The sequence below is a fragment of the Glycine soja genome, chromosome 11, assembly GCF_004193775.1.
Source record: "Glycine soja cultivar W05 chromosome 11, ASM419377v2, whole genome shotgun sequence".
Lineage (NCBI taxonomy): Eukaryota > Viridiplantae > Streptophyta > Magnoliopsida > Fabales > Fabaceae > Glycine > Glycine soja.
The window spans coordinates 23,764,055-23,779,053 of record NC_041012.1 but is presented as its reverse complement, the minus strand read 5'-3'; the positions used below and the strand labels follow the sequence as shown (position 1 = coordinate 23,779,053).

General features: G+C 31.3%; 1 long non-coding RNA gene and 1 pseudogene across 2 annotated transcripts; one reads left to right on the top strand and one right to left on the bottom strand.

The window, feature by feature from the left end:
* Positions 1 to 700: 700 nt before the first annotated feature.
* On the top strand, positions 701 to 14,750 carry LOC114375300. Of its 2 annotated transcripts, XR_003658747.1 has the most exons (10): positions 701 to 825; positions 1,779 to 1,890; positions 3,137 to 3,212; positions 3,299 to 3,361; positions 11,685 to 11,836; positions 11,926 to 12,035; positions 12,600 to 12,807; positions 13,279 to 13,621; positions 14,234 to 14,334; positions 14,500 to 14,748. It is a non-coding gene; the product is annotated as an uncharacterized LOC114375300 (long non-coding RNA). The 2 variants fall into 2 exon arrangements; XR_003658746.1 differs by having other exon boundaries at positions 12,600 to 13,621; positions 14,500 to 14,750.
* On the bottom strand, positions 9,238 to 10,248 carry LOC114375299 (annotated as a pseudogene).
* Positions 14,751 to 14,999: the final 249 nt, after the last annotated feature.

Genomic DNA, 14,999 nt, shown 5'->3' with positions numbered 1-14,999 from the left:
CAGGAGTTAAAAAATGACGAAGACATTCCAAAGGTGTTAGTAGAATCCATCTACTGGAATGATTCTGCCCGATAGACATTTTAGTTATTTTTAACAAACCAGTAACCCAATAGAAGAAGACATGTCACAACATCTTTCATACTATCATTAGTTTCATCGTATTTGTGTTGCAATTATAATTTCTAGTATGTTTCGTTATTTTCGTCTATCATCTCAGTCGTCATCGCACTATTTAATTTTATATGTATTATATAAAAAAGATGTATCAATTATTTATTCACTGTATTCTTTTTAATTTATTTTAATATTACTAATTAATTTTCTTATTTTTTAATTAAAATACATAACAAAATAAAATTGTTAATGACACATAAATTTAGTTAAAAAATACCTACATTATAATTAAAAAATTATATTATCTTTTCTAATTTTATTAATTTTCTTTATTTATATAATTTCTAAAAAAATTTAGAAAATTAAAAAAAAACACGTTTAAGAATTTGAATTTGGGTTTGGGGACCCAATCCTTGAAATGCATTTTTTTAAATCACACTCCGAATTCGAGTCCTCAACCTAAATTTACCCCGGGAAAAATATATATATATATATATATATATATATATATATATATATATATATATATATATATATATATAAATAATGGGGGAGTGGGATGTTTTGGTAAAAAAAAAAATATATCACGGTAAAAAAAGCACAAAACAATACGTCTCTCTTTCTCTCTCTTGAGTAGCTTCGGAAGCTCGAAGAAGGGTCGCTATGAAATGGTGTCGTAGAGTTTGATTTTTGTACATAATTTTTTAAAAGGTAAACGAAACAGAGTTTGATTCTGACAAAATTGCATTTTTGGTTCTAATCTTGTCTCTAATTTGGGATTTTATCCCCCAGTAAAATAATTCATTAATTTTGTCTTCTTATTTTTTAAAATCATGCAATGTTGGTCCTCCAGTGTGTTGGGGATTAGAAGGACAAAATTTTGTGAATTAATTTATAGAGGATTAAATCCAAAATTAGAGATAAGAAATCAAATTTATAATTTTTGCCTTTGATTTTTGTAGTAATGTATTTATTATGTTCATGCTGATCTTGGCTTGCCTTATCCTAAGAACTGTACAAAATTCTTTAAAAGGAAAACGAAACAGAGTTTGATTTTTGTAGTTCATGCCGTCACGAGTTGTATTGTATCATTGCATGCGTCATGTCCTTGCAGGTGTTGCGTGTATCAGTATAGTGTCTTTAACTGTGGTCTTTCATTCTTAATGAGAGAGAGTAATTAGCTTTTCATAATATATATCTATAGAACTTGGTTTCCGAAAGTAGTAATTTGGACAACAATTTGTGAAAAGTGTTGTTATAATCTAAAATACTGATCATTTGTGGCTTAGGAAACTTCTTTTTATTTTTATTTCTTTTTTCTTTTGTCACTTGGTAATTTACAATTGCTTCTCAATTATTGAATTTGAGTCCAACAATGGTGACAGAGAAATGTCACTGTAAGAATCAATTTGTTTAAAATTGGTGATTTGATTCTTTTGAAATTAAATTTATGGAAATGATGAGAGACTAAGAATGGGGATTGAGTTTTTTTTTTTTCTTAATACTTTTGGCTTCTTGTTGGTAATGACTACCATACAGCTATTGAATGATTTCAAGCCTAACAATTTGCTAATTTTTCTTTTTGGTTTTAAAAGTCCCATCCTGTTGTTAATTGATTCAAATTTATAGCAGAGCATTATGACTAATATTTTACCCGAATGCAGTTCTGGTGGCAGATGCCTCTCAGTTGAATATACAGACAGAGTTAAAGAGTTAGCTAAGAAGCATGGACTGAAGCTTCACATTAATGGGGCCCGTATTTTTAACGCATTAGTTGTAAGAAATTGTGTTTTACTTATGCTTTCTTAAAAATACTTCTAGTAAAGCTTTATATATAGCGACACAGGTGATTTGTTTACTTACTGAATACATACCTTTTGTGTAAAAAATATCTCACAGCAAATGATTTCTAATAATAATGAACATAGAATGTGTAGAATCATGTCACTACATTCATTACAAGTTAATTGTTTTTATTTAATAAGTGGTTAAACACTGATTTTATTTTTGGTAGGGTGAGACTGTATCTGAGACAGAGATAATCTCAGTCACATTCACTAGTGTGTTTGATAAGACACTTACGTATTTTATAAACTATTTTTACTATTTTATAAGCTAGTTTATGATTATTATTAAATTATTAGTAATCATAGTTTGTGTTAACAGTGGAAAAACACACAACTTACTCACAAGGCTGAAAAAGAGAAAAAAATTGACACATACACACACATATAGGAGGAAGAGTTTTTCTCTATAATCTCACTAATTCATTCACACTAATTCCACACACATATTATGGTATAGGGAGGTATTTTTATAGACATATTATAACAATAAAATATAACTATTTTAGTGCCTAAGAAGTAAAAAACAGTCAATGATGTGCCATGCATTAGTAAAACTATCTCTAGTAAAAATCTAACAAATGTTAGTGTAGTAAAGCTATGCAACTTTTGACTGTAGTAGTTGTAATCTTTGAATTCAAAGCTTCTAAACTCTTCTAGTTAGGCGGTGATAATTTTCAACTTGATAATCAATCATTGTCTTCTGTAGGTTCGGTTTGTAAGTCTCAAAAGATGATAATCAATCATTGCCACTCCCTGCTTACAACTATGATGCCTTATTTGGACATGTACTTAACTCTACCACAATAAATGCTATATCAGAATGTCCTATATGTACAAGCAGTAGCTTATAAAATAGTAAAAATAGTTTATAAAAATTACTCATTCTAGTTAGAGATAGATTCTTGGTCTTTTTTGGTAGTTTGATTTTCTCCTTCAATTTTTTTCTTGAATGAATTTCAAATGATTTTCAATATTGAAATTTTTTCTTTAAAAGTTCATATTGTCTTTTTTTATTTATTGTCTAGTTAGAGAAACTAGACCTGCATAATGCTGGCTACCTTGCACAGAAACGCCTTGCCTGTGGTTTAAGGCTCAATTATGTTGAAACTGTGGCACAGAAACTAGACCTTTTTATTTTAAGGCATAAATATTATGCATGCTTATGAACATTTCAGGTGAGACAGAGGAAGAATTTTCAACCAGATTAGGCAATAATTTGGAGCAGCTGTTCTGAAAGAGGGACTAAAGCCAGTAATACATTCAGATACACGCAAAGTGGTTTCTACTACTGGAACATTGGTTTTGTATGTCACTGACTTAAATTTTTTTTATTATAGATTGGGACAATGTTTGGATGTGACAAGTACAGCATTAAGCCAGACCTTGTATCCCTGGCTAAGGTAAACATGAAACAACTCTAAGTACTGGTTTGTCCATCCCATATTTTTAGAAGTTTGTACAATGTTCCTCATTTTTCTGTTTGACTTATAGGCACTATCTTCTGCATATTTGCCAATTGGAGCTGTCCTTGTAAGCCCGAAAATTTTCCCCGACACAGAACTTTTCAAACATGCAATAGATACATCATATTAAAAGTGGTCCACTTAGCAGTGATTTGTTTTCTGTATCAATATTACCTAAGTAATAAAATGTTTGTGCAGCCTGTATAAATTGTAAGAACTGGAATTTGAAACACCAGAACAAAAACATTGCATTATACCGAATGCTGACACCACTCCATTTCTACATTATGAAAAGCATTTCTCAATTAAGAGCCAAACTCTTGGATCACACTGGTTACAATGCCTTGTTTTCAAACAATCTTACTCCATTCTTTAACAATTTAACCATGTATTGAAACTGGGAAAAGAAAATTGGAATTTGATGTTGAATTCTAAAGGGTGCCTTCAGGAAGGGAAGTTTTATTTGTTAAGAAGCTACTTACTTTTTTCAGGAAAATTACTTTCAATCCAATCATGATACTAAACATAATTAATATTTTCATTTCAGGAAAATAACAATACTACTACTTCCCTTTTATTGTATTTGTAAAAAAAGAAAAAAAAATATTTATTATGGACCTGTTTGGATGCACTATTGTAAAAGATCTTATAGAGAAAGAACTTATCCAAGAAGCTTTTATCTGAAAAGTTACTTTTACATAAGTTAATTTGATGTTTGGATGATAAATTCTTAAGTGCTTATTTAAATTAATATGGTGTTTGGATGAAATTGTAGAAGATCTTTTGCATAATTAAAATTACCAAAAAGGATATTATATGCTTTGACATTATTAAAACTAATAATTAAATACTTAAACATTATTATATAATTATTAAATGCCTTAAATAATTAAATATTATTAAAAATAATAAAAATTATTTTTTTCTTCTATTTCATTTATAAAAATATTTTAACTTTATCATTATATTTAAAATATTGTTATATATTTTCTAGAAATTTTGATTAAAAAATAATTATTTTTATAAAAATTAAATAAATGTATCTCATAAAAATATAATTATACGCCTTTCTACATAATTACTTTTCATATTTAAAATCTAATTAATTTATTGTTTTAGTAATGTTGTCACATACATTCTAGTTTATAATTTAATTATTATCTATGTAATTATAATTTATAACAAAATATAAAATATCATTAACCTGGTAATAATACGATTAATAATGTCTTTCAATATAAAATTGTTCAAATGTACCCATACCATAAACATGCAATCTTATAGTATTAAAAAATAAAGAAATTAAATACGTGTTGGAAACATATTCTTCAGAGATTCTCTAAATCGTTCCATTTGTAGAGTACTTTGAGCATCCGGTTCTTCCCATGTTGTAGTACTAGGACCAACTTCACTTTCATCCTCATCACTATCTATATCTTCATTATCTTCATCTAGCGAATCAAATTCTCCACCACTCTTGTCATTTCTTTGAATGAAGTTATGTATAGCCATGCAAGCATCAATGATTTGGTTTTGTGTCATCAAAGCAAAAGGTGGCATATTACCCAATATCTTCCATCTTGCTTTACATAAACCAAATGCACGTTCAATTGTACTTCGAAGACTGGAATGATAATAATTAAAAACTTCAACTCTTCTCCTGATTCTAGGCCCAATTCTAAATTGCGGGAGATGATACCTAGTTTTCTTGTACGGTCCTAGAAAACCCATAAAAGTAGGGTAACCAGAATCAACAAGATAATATTTACCTAAAGAATAAAACAATAGAGCATGTTAGAACACAAAATTATAATGATACATATATTTATAACATATAAATTTTAAGTACCTTGAGGAGGATGTGGAAAATGCAATGCAGGATTACGTAAAGCCTCCATAAATATCTTAGTGTCATGTGCAGAACCTTCCCAACCTGTCCAAACAAAAGTGAAAAACATGCTAAAGTCACAAACAATCATGACATTAGTGGTAGTGTAGCCTTTCCGACCAATATAGACTCCTTGTAGATGAGAGGGAACACAAACTCGTATATGAGTACCATCTATTGCACCAATACAATCCCTAAAGTAAAGGCGATATCTAGCATCTTTTAGAATCTCATCAGGAGTATCCCTAAATGATGGATCAACAGGCTTAATTATATCCTTTGCAAACATACACACAACTTCTAAGACATTATGGAAATGTCTAGATATTGTTTCACCTAAATGTTGAAATCTTTCCTCACAATTACGAATAGAACCTGGTTGACTCAACATGTATAAAAACAAGTCAACTTGCTCATAAATGCTGACATTTCGAGTTTTCTTTAAGTTGTACTTGGTTTCCAAGATATCACATAATTCAAGAAAGACAAGTTTCTTCATTCTAAACATTTGATAACAACGTATTGGATGACCATTTAGAATTTCAGATACCCAACGATGGCCTGCAATGCTTGAATCTATACATGGATTTTTCACAACATATTTCATGAAGTAATTGGTAACATTAGCTACAACAAACATCAACACTTTGTTCTTCGTAATGTGATCGTCATCGTCAGATGAAAAGTCATTTGATGATAGTGATGAGTCATTTGATGATAATGATGAAGACATCCTGTAGAAGGAAAACAAAATCATAACACAACTGAAAATAAAAAAATCAAGAGTCAAACCATAACTAATATCCATAACATAACCAAAATTAAAATCAAAGATCCATGACATAACTGAAATTAAAAACTAAGATCTATAACACAACCAAGTAAAACTAGCAAGTGTCAATGATATCAAATAAAGGAGAAACTAAGGAATTTGTGCTTAAGTTTCAGACTTGATCCATCCAAGTTGTAGCTCAGGCTCTTCTAAAGCAACAAAGGTGATCCTATTTGCCCTTTTTTCCATAAGTTTAGTGGCTTTGTAAAATAGTTCACTCTCACGCTCAAGTCCTGGTAGATCTTTCAACTTTGCTACACATGCAGTAATGCTAGTTGGGTCTTGAGCAGATATACTAGATTCAAATGTTTGAATAATACGATCTAATTGTGAGGAAAGCTTGGCAGCAACCCCAATTCTTTTATCACCCTCTCTTCCTCTGTCCATTTTCCTTTGCCGAAGACGTGTTCTGAGTTATCGTGTCTATCTCAGGCTCATTCACTTCCATGTGAGTGTTATCATCAATGTTATCATTTGTCTCTTCTGTTCTTGTGTTGAATCCTTCATATTGTCTTGAATCTTCAGATGGTGCATATGCTGCAAAACCAGTAACAATAGTACCCTTAAAAAGGAATTCCATCTTAGGTAAGAATTTGAGGCCTTACTCTCTAAACTTTGCTACTTCAGGATCCTCCTATAAAATAAAAAATAAGAATTATAATATATATTTGGCATGAGAATTAAGAGATAAAAATCAATCTCATTATAATATATTTGATAAGGTTGACATTCCTATATAATTTAAATTAAGCAAAACCTAATCCAATATGAATTTCTGCATATGTTAACCTATGGAATAGTATAAGTCCTCCTAACAACAACCCGACAATTCTCAATATAATGTCATTGTTTAACAATAAGGCACATGTATTGCTTTCAAATATTATAACTCAAAATCCCATATTTACAAAAAGCCATACCATAAAAGCTACGTGCCTACCAACTACCCAACACATTAAAGCTGTCACAAATCAAGAATATTTATAGAACAGGTCCTACCTTACGCTCACTGCCAAGGCCATCACTTCAGCTCATGAAAATTTAATTACAATTTTCTTGCAAAACATACCAAAGAATTGCCAAATATAATTTTACTTAAATAATTTTACTTAAATATTTATTAGGATATAATTTCAAGAGATATTCTTTCTGCAATAATTGAAGGATATAATTTTACTTAAATATTTATTAGGATAAGTATTATATTACATTATAGGATCCACAAGGAAATGCACAGAATATCTTCCTTTGATCCCATTCACGAGTAGGAGAGAGGCTAATGAGAGAATCTAGAAGGGAAAACAAGTTAAAAATCAAAGTATAGCATATATATATAACAAACATAACTTGCAAGGTTTCACTCAATCATTACTGGTGTGACTGCACTGGTGTTTCGTCAAATAAGACAAGTTATATATAACCACTAAAACCCTCAATCAGTTTCACTCTCTCGTACTGAAAGCACTGGACAATTATTCCCGTGTGACTGCACTTGTGTTTCGTCAAATAAGACAAGTTATATATAACCACTAAACTGCTACAATATTAATAATATATATATAAAAAAATTTAAATATATTTTTAATCCTTCAAAATTGAATCGTATCTTTTTTTATTCCTTCAAATTTAAAAAAAAATACATTTTTAATCTTTTTCCTTATATTATTAACATGTGTCAAACAAGGAATAACAAATTTACATTGAAAACTTGTCAAAACTATTTGTTCATCATAAAGGCTTAACCTTCATACCACAAATCTACCCATCACACACGCACACGACTATAACTTTGTACCATCTCCTCTCATCCAACTAGCACCAGATTGCACAATTAGCTAATATTATGATCTTGAGCATTTTCTGCTGCATTAATGAGAATTAGCAGCATCATCAGTTCCTACCCCTCCATTGCCCCATAAAAAAAATATCAGAGTATCTAATAAAGTAATAACATTAAATAAAAATAAAAAATAACCCACAAACAGGACACACCACCAGAAACATATCAACATAAAACGCGCTGCTGAAAACACCGTGACGGAGAGCAGGGTCAGAGTAAGGTCCATCGGTATTTACTATGAATTTTAGGGTGTTTGCGAATTGTGGGAAGGGCTGAGGTGGGATGTTAGGCAACGTTTGGATTGGAGAAAGTGATGGTGGCTGAGATTTTGGCTGAAAACACCCTGATTGATGAAAAATAATTTCTTTCCCATTCTCATCATCACCTCACTTATGGAATTCAAATTTATAACCCCAATTGGGATACAGAAAAATAAGCAATATAACTTATATCACCCAGTTAGAAACATTAATAAGCTGAGAATTTTCAAATCCATTCATGAAAAAAAAAAAGCAAGATTAACATGATCATCCGCATTCCTATTCACACCTCAGAACAGCACCTCACAAGGGGAGAAACAAACCCAAAATAGCAATAATAATAATCAAGAACAGTAACAATCAATCAGAAAAAAAGTTTAAAAAAATAGTAAACACAACAATTTCCCAGAAATTATACAGAAAATAGAAAAAAAAACTCAGAAAATGTCAAGAATCTCCAAAATGAAATTGTTGCAGAGAGGGCAATTCCCCGTACTAACCATAAGCTCCCTTGAGCACATCCTGCAGAAGGTGTGGCCACAAGGAGATATATATATATATATATATATATATATATATATATATATATATATATATATATATATATATATATATATATATATATATATAAGTTTGCAATTCAGAACTTTCACAATTGAAGTCAGAAACAATTGAAAAGCTTGTAAATTTTTTGTAAGGACAATTTGTTATGGATGCAAAACAAGAAAAATATGCATTCAGAACTTTCACAATTGAAGTCAGAAACAGGGTAAAAAGTAAATTTTTTATGGATGCAAAACAAGAAAAATATACATTTAGAACTTTCACAATTGAAGTCAGAAACAGGGTACAAAGCTTGTAAATTTTTTGTAAGGACTCAATGTAGAAAATGAAGTTTACACTAATTACTTGAGCTCCCAATTGAAAAGCAATCAAGAAAAGTTGCCAATACAGATTCTAAATAATGAAGTTGTGCACCGAAGAACCAAAAAGTTGACTCAACAACCTCTTTCATTCTCTCTTTGAAGAAGAACAGAACTCATATAATGGTTCTCCATTTATGTCAAGAATCTGAGCATTCACAAGGCCAATTTGGGCCATGTTGTTTCTACAACCACAAGCACCAAAAACTTACAAAATTATAAAATAAATTAACTAATCATATTTCTCTCTCCATGTGTACACAAGAAAAAAGACCCATGAAATGGCCAATGCTATGTCCCCAACAGCATGCCTAGGCCACTCATGTGCAAGATCCCCAAGCTTCCTCTCAAAGAAGAATCTCCACACTGCAATGGAAATGTGAAGCATCACACACCCTTAGGCAAAGAAACTCTGAAAGTCTATGTCCTTAACAAAAGCAACCATCAAGAGAAGGAATCCTATTGTGAACAACAACAAGCCAGAGAAGGAATCAGAGGTGTCAATCAGAAGCTGATCATGGGGTGTTGTCCCTTGAAGCTTGCTTGCGGTCTCGGATCCGTGGCCAAGCACAGAGATCTCTTTGGAGTAGAATATCATCAAAGCTCCACAAGTAAGAGCTATTGTGGAATGAAGAACACACATAAGGGTATATATAGAAGAAACCATTTATCCGAATTCACTTCAAAGGCCTTTAATTGCTTTCTTACTTTTAACTCAATGGAGCCTCTGCCCTCTAAACCAACAATGGTAGTTGAAATTCCAATCACTTCTTTCTAGTTTCTAGTAGTGTATAAGAACTAAGAACGTAAAAAACAAACACCCATGACCAATTCTAATGCTAGTTTGATACACATGGTAACTCTTCTATCAGTTCTAAACTCAATCTTTGTAGTTTCAACAAATTAGAAACTGCAATTTGCCTTTGGCATATCTATCAAACAAAGCTCAAAGCCTCAGACTAAAATAGGAAAACTCACAGAACGACTTGAATCAGAGATATATTAGAGTAAGTAAGCCTTTGGAAGTTGAATCCTAGAACCAAGCCTCTGAAGTTGTGATGATATACAGAGATGAAGCAAAATAAGAACAAAAATGTTTTCCTCCACGGATGAACATGTCAATAGATTTGAAGGGTATATAAAGGGGTACTGTTTCAGTCTCAGGGTACTAAAATTTCAAATGCAAGCTTCTAAAAAATAGTCTACATCTGCAATTTTGGCCCCAAAGTCAAGAATCACACATAAAAAACAAAAGAACAAAAGAGTGGCATGCACAAAAACTCTATTTTCGTTGAATAACACATACCTGAATTTTGGCTTCCCACCATTCATCACTAGCTGCAATGGTTTTCTTCTCTCCATCCCAGCCAAGACCTGTGTCCTTCCGAATAAGCTTAGCCCATAATTGTCATTCCTTTTTCAAAGAATTCCACCTATTTCTGAATTGTTTATATTCATATCTCAAATTTGTTGCCTTATTGAACTTTTCTGCAATATTTGCCCAACCAAGCTTAGTGAAGTGGTTGTGAGGTTTATTTCCAACATTCACCTCTTCTATGCACACTTTCAACATAATCTCAGTATTTTTATCACACCATTCTGCTTTCTTTCTTTTCACAGGAACTTGATTGAGAGACATTTCACAAGCTTAATGAAACAAACAAAAGCATAACCCTAATCCATAACAATATTGAGAAGAAAAAGAAATTAATGAAGAATTGGTTAACTTGTGATGCTAACAAAGGAAGAGGAAAAAATGACGAAGGATGATAAGAATAGATGACCAAGGATGATCAGAAGAGATGATGAAGGATATCGGAAGCATGGGAGAAAAATTCCGAGGAAGGCACAACATGGCAAGTTGTGAGGAACGAGAGAAAATTTTAGGGTTCTGAAAATGAGGAATGTATGCTTGTCATTTTGAAATTTTCTTGAGGACATTATTGTCCAAGCCTTATTTTGGGATCAGATTCCCGAAAAGGAGATTTGAGAAGCTAGGAATCTAAGCTTAAAAGAAAGATCTGCTGAGAGCTTTTACTTTTGTAAAAGCTAAAAAAAAAATAATAACCAAACACTCTTAAAAAATAAAAAAGATCTTTTTTCAGTAGATAAGATAATAAAAGATCTTTTGGGCCACATCCAAACGGCCCCTATGTTTCCTATTCTTTCTTTCTTTTATCTTCTACAAAATGAATGTAGAGCTCAAGAAGGTAAAAAATTGAAGTATTTATCTTCTGCAAAACTTAAAATGACAGTTTGTAGTTCTTGTAATTTGGCAGAAAGAGTATTTATCTTCACTGCTATGGTTACAATTCTGACATGTTAGCTTTTGAGCTTGATTTGTGGCTTCCTTTATGAAATTAATCTATTTTGTGTAAGCTAGGGTGATTCAGTGTTATCTTTGCTTGGATATGCTGATTTTTATAACAGTGTAGCTCTAAAATAACAGGCATGAGTCATAAGCATCTTCACTAGTGTATAATCTAATAATCTTGTATTTTTTCATTATGTTGTCAGTCATTTATTGAACACAGAAGGAGAATAATTTTTTCCTATAGTTTAAAAGTCAATACTTGCCAATAAAAAACTCTTGAATCGGAGAAACAGATTGACAATACTCCCTTTGCCTATAGTAATGCATTCTTGTGCAACAGCAGTAGCCAAGAAAGGTATTAGATTATTTTTAGAATTTATTAGTTTAAAAAATTCTGTTACAGTAAGCTGTAGTAATTCTAGTTCTTTGCTTAATTACAACAAGCTGAAGTAATTCGTGAGCGGACTGGTTATCAAGTAGGCCACTATTGTGGAGAAATAGGGCAGGATTTCTGGGATGCTCGAAGGTGGCTGCGAGAATTTGACACCAAGCATGTATGTTTTAAATTTCTATTGAAGATATGCTGGCCTGTACCTGGTGTCACTTTGTGTTTTAGTCTATTGATGTGGTATGCATTTATATATGGTTATTCTGTACGATATAGCATTTTCTGAATTCAGATTCTCTTTTCTTCTTCATGTTTGTCCATATTTTCCTCACGTATAGAGTTGGCTACTGGTTAAGTGTAACTTTTTTTTCTATTATTATTGAAACAAGTTGTTTATTTATGGCCAATGCACGTGTTCTTCATATTGAAGGAAAGTCTTGCTTGGATATCAAAATCATAGCACTTGCAGACTTTTTTGTAGTAAATGGGTCATAGCACTTGCAGATTTTTGCTTGGAAGTTGGAATGCAGTTGTTTTGAGGTTTATCAAAGGATCACCTAGGGAAGATTACTGTATTTGTTTCTGAAATTTTTATTCTCTTATTTGATACAAGTTGTAGGAAAATTGTTTTTCTATAAATTCATAAGTTCCCCCTCTCTCGCCCTATTCATATTGCTACTGTTCTTCCTTGGTCATTTCCAATTACTTAAATCGATTTTTCTTGCTGTAGGTTTTAGTCATGACAGCTCAAATTCTTTTGAACATTTTGAGGAATAGCATAATAAAAATGGAAGCAATCAATCTCTTGATTCTGGAGTGCCTCCATGCCATGAAGAAACACCCATATTCACTGGTGATGTCCGAGTTCTACCATACAACACCCAAAGAGAACAAGCCATCTGTATTTGGAATGACTGCTTCTCCTGTTAACTTGAAGGGTAGTTATTAACTGAACTTGGGATCCTGTGCTTTCTTACTAATTTTTTAAAGCTATGATTTGTGTTGAAATTATAGGATTTTAGGTATAAGAGGGAGAAAGAGAGAAGAGAATGAAACACTAATTTGATATTAACTAAGATGTATTGCAATGAATTCATGTGTTTGATGTGTTCATATAGCCTACAATACTAACCCTTTATGTAAATCATAATCCTTACTAATTAAGGAAACAAATCAGGATATGATAAGGAAATTTGGTAACTAATTCTAAAAGATGATGAGGAAATAGGGAAACTAAGAGAACAATCTAAAGATATAACAAGATAATTGCCTATATTCTAACAAATTGCTTGGAGTTTGAAACCCTTGTTCAACATGCGATACTTTCATTGCATTCTTTTCAAGTCAATGTTGCTTATGCTTATGGGATAAAGCTGCCAGTTTATGTTATCTAATATCTACACGAGCAGATAAAGCAGATGGATGTTGAAGTTGAAGAAGCTGCAAAATGTAGTTCAAGAAGAAGCAAATGGAAGTTTATGGGAGCTAGAGATGTTGGAGCTAACGAAGAGCTACGCCAAGTATATGGTGTTTCTGAAAGAACAATTTATTGTGTTGATTGTTTACATGCACGGAATTACTTTTGAGCTTGATGAGGAGATGGCTGCAGATGATGAAGACAGAGAATGGTTGCAGATGATGAAGACAGAGAATTGTTACAGGAAATCATAAACAATTCTAAGTGAAGGATATCTCACCCTTGCTCATGATATTTAAGTCATGGAGCCCAAGTCCCCTAAGGATATATACAAGGTGTGATTTTGATTATAATTTTACTTTTGCTATAATATGAACTCTGTACCAGATATAACTTCCTGTTCATGTATAGTATTTAAATCTAATGCCTTGAAATTTAATTTTTACTTCACTAAATTACGGTTCAAATTGATATAATAATGTACAAGTGAATCATGATTTTTTTTTTTTTGCATACATTAGTTTTTGCAGCTTGTACTATGGTTGCTTTCTAAGAATTTTTGTTGATAGTTATATGTGTATTGTGTACCAGTTGGTTCTAATTTGCTATATACTCTTGTGGAATTTGAAATAATGCCTTGCTACAGAATTGCCGTATCATATTTATTTTTAGTGTTTTAGTACATAGGTTACTTAATCATTTTCTAATAATATTTCACATGAGATTTTGTTGCTAATTTATAAATGCAACAATTGGGTTTTGATGTGCTGGTTTCTGTAAAATTTGGAGCCTCATTATAAAAGAGACTAGGTTAGTAACTGAAATAATTTATATGTTCGTCATCAATGGTGAGACATTAAATATTTGAATTATTTGTTTGAGGTGCATTCCTTGCTAAAACAGCATCTGAATTTTCTGCATATTTGAATAATTTTACTCCTTTTCAGGCAATGACACTTCTAGGTGACTATATAGATAAAGAAGACACTTCAATCAGGATTGGTGTAATTATGGGTCTGGGAATTGCATATGCTGGTTCCCAGAATGAGTAGGTGTTCTGTTTTTTTCTAAATTTTTTGAAATTTTTTAGTAATATTATTTGTTAAGATACATTTTACTTATTATTTGCAAATGCATTTTTAATATATTCTAAATAATTATTATGTTATACATTTTTGAAATTTGTTCTTTTCGGCTTTTGGCTTCTTTAAAGGTTTGATGTAGCTAGGGCTGGGACATGTCTAAAGCGTTATACTAATCCATCATTCTTTAAAATGGAACCAACTTCATCTGTAACTCTTACAATAGAAGTGAGACAAAAGAGAATTTGGAAAGGTACAAATTTCAATTCTATCATTTATTTACATAGTTTGTTACTGGAAAAATTGTTTAAACGCATCATTGTGATTTCTTCATGTTTTGTATTATTGATTTGGATCTTGTTATAAATTTGCAAATCATTTGAGGTCCACATACTGCCTTTGATCCATACATATAGTATATGACCACATATGATACAATAATTTTATTGTCATGCATTAATGCATTATTCTCGTTATTGCTTTTAATGTTGATTTTTATGAAGAAGAATAACATTTTTATTTTTTGACTTCTCTTTGGTGTTTGGCTCATGGTATTCTCATGTGAAATTTGTTATTTTATTTTTTTAAAAAAAATTAGAAATTCTAATACCGTTATTTTAAAAATCGTTTT